Raw genomic sequence first — 2,909 nt, 5'->3', positions numbered from 1 at the left:
AGCATAAGAAGCAAAACGTGCAACTGTATCATGCAGTTTTCTTTCCGAGCCTTCCGAATTGTGTAGGGGTTGGGCACTAAGGAGGAAAAAAGCAAGAGAGTTAATCTTCCACATGTGTTGGTACATCTTAACAACTCTGTGTATTTCTGTCTTGAAAGTATGGACCAGGTAGAAGTTCCAGAACAAATAAATGGAAAAATAGGCTGAATATGAGTTCTGGCGGTAAGCAAAGAAGCTTGGGTACAGTGCGTATTCCTCGGTGCATATGGGCCATTTATTTCAGCATCCTGGCAGAATCCCATGGGGATATGGCTTTTTCTTAGAAGTTTTTTTTCTCAAGTTACTTTATATATCAATTCCACATCTTTATTAATTTTAGTTTATAAATTTAAATAAAGGTAGTCTTAGAACATTTAGTACTTCATGGCACCTTTCTTTGGCTAGCAGAAACATCTGGTTTCCACTCCCACCCATGTCTACTTTCTATGCAGAATATTAATGGTTGCCTTGGGAGTGTGGAGATAAACCTGAAAAAAGCAGAACTTGAATTGCTTCTTTAGGTCACATCATTTTAATGTGGGACTTGAGAGGAATGGCCAGGAATGTTATTTCTGGTAAGTGCGTTGTAGGCAACAATTCTAAATGCTTCTGCAGAACTGATGCCACATTATTAGGAATGGAATAGACAATGCAGACGAAATCTCCTTGGACATAACTAGATTACTTGATGTGTTGTGCTGCTAGCCCTTCTACAGAATATGTACTAATGTTTTGGTTAATTAACTAATGTTTTACTAGTATATACTGGTTTTACTAGTAACAGCCTTCTGATATTGGTAACTATCAGTCTCTTGTCTTACAGTACAGCCATGTTGCAAGATTTGCTCTCATCCCAGTCACCGAGTTGAACTCTGCATGTCACGTGCAGATCTCCCAACAGACTGACAGAAGCAGGCATGAATTCATGATAAGGAGCATGAGAGACACTGGGTTAGTGCATGAATTGAGATATAGTCCGTAATCCAGAGAATTTTTCATTGCAATAGAGGAGGCTCCACCAGATTAAAAAAACAGGGTTATTGACCTGTTTTAAAAATTGGGACGTTATCTGTTGCAAACACTGTGCTGCATTTCAGTAAAGTGTTCAGAAAGACTAGCAGCTAGCAATTACTTCCATAAACCCTTCAACTGGTAGGAGACTGAATGGGAATCAGTGCAAGAGCACAGTAGTGGATAAAATACTTGTCACCAGGAATTAATAATTTCAAATACTGAACAAATCAGCAGTGATTAAACACCTTTTGCATCTGCTAGTCATCCTATAGACTGTTCTTTGGAGCAGGCCCCTTCAATTTGGTATCATTAGTCTATTTGAAGAAGACTGATCTCTCCCATGTATTGAATTATCAGTCAGATGTTTACTGTCCCTTAGCTTCCCTCCATTTTTAGAATTACTCTCAGGAATGAAATGAGAATTCAGTTTCAGCTTTGATGTTCAAGTGTATCCTGTTCAGCCTGCTCAGCCTGGCTGGAATACAGAAAAACAATGCCTGTTTTGATCCCTACTGAAAACTAGATGAAGAAGGGGGAAAAAAATAAAACAACAAAACCCCCTCAAAGTTGAGTTTGGTTTGTACAAAGCCAGGTTGGGAAAAATGGATCTATTCCATCCTTAGTTAATGAATACCAGCTGCATTAAAACTAAAAACAAACCACAGAAAGACCGCCCAAAACCCAACCCAGCTCTGGTAATGATATCTGTGGAGGATGTCTGTGTGAAGGAACTTTACAAAAAAAAAAAAAGAAAAAAAAATCAGAATTCTGCAGTTTTATCATCGTTTTACTACAGGCACTTTTTCATTTCACAGTATAGGCTTGACTAGTGCTATATATGTTGGTATCAATTAAGAAAAGGGCCTCATGCCGCACCTGTTAGGTGCAAATGTTTATATGATATATAGTTGACAGAGAATGTAGGGTGAGGCCCCAACACCCACTCTTGTGGCATGCATAAATTAAAAACAGAATTCTAAGACCTTTAACTGCAGTAGGAACTTCAATGTGTAAACACGCTGAGGCTACATGTGTAAGCAGGGTACGATCAGGCTCTAGCTTCCAAAGTCAGCTAAAGTTAATATAAAATCTGTCCATGGGCATCTGTCCATTGTCTTCAGTAAGCACTGGCTAACAGTTTTCCTGGCAGTGTGAAAAGTCCATGGAGCTGGAAGGCAAGAGGGAGAGAATTCACATGGAAGAGTATGCTGTCTCACAGCATCCTCCAGCACGCTTAAATGTAATCCTGGATTTAAGAGACGGCGTTCCAAAGCGCATCTCCTGTACTTGCAGAGCAAAATGTCGGTGATTGTAGCTGCTACTGAGAGTTTGGATCCGAGGGACTATGTGAAGCTAAAACTTGAGTGGGGCCCTGCCATTTGCCAAGGAGAAGCTGCAGAGGTAAATAATTGAAGAGGTATTTAGTTTGGGTTAAGCCAACATGGGCTGGGAATAACTGACCTACCAAAAAAAGGGGGGGGGGGGGGGGGGGAGAAAAGGGAAAAAAGTTCTCTATTTGAAATACCTCATTCAACCTGAAACAAGAGTTTGTATTATTTTTTTTCCCATTCTTGCTTCTATTTTACACTTATTTAGCTTGAATTTTAAGCAAAACCCCGGTTAGAAATGCCCATGTGGGCCGTTTCTGCATTTTCCCAGTGTAACTCGAAAGCGCCCACATTGTTTCCACACTTTTCAAATGTTCCCCCCACAATTTTATTTTTTTTTAAATCCTTTTTTCTCTCTGCCCCCGCCCTTTCCCGCTGAAGTTAATGTCTTCCGTTTTCGCCGCGTCCCTCTTTTTTTTTTCCTTTTTTCTTTAACTTGCCAGGCCTGAACTTGAACGAAAGCCCCCG

Source organism: Haliaeetus leucocephalus, unplaced genomic scaffold (assembly GCF_000737465.1).
Source record: "Haliaeetus leucocephalus isolate CR32 unplaced genomic scaffold, Haliaeetus_leucocephalus-4.0 Scaffold984, whole genome shotgun sequence".
NCBI lineage: Eukaryota > Metazoa > Chordata > Aves > Accipitriformes > Accipitridae > Haliaeetus > Haliaeetus leucocephalus.
The sequence above is the reverse complement of the archived record's forward strand: the minus strand, read 5'-3'. Positions refer to the sequence as shown.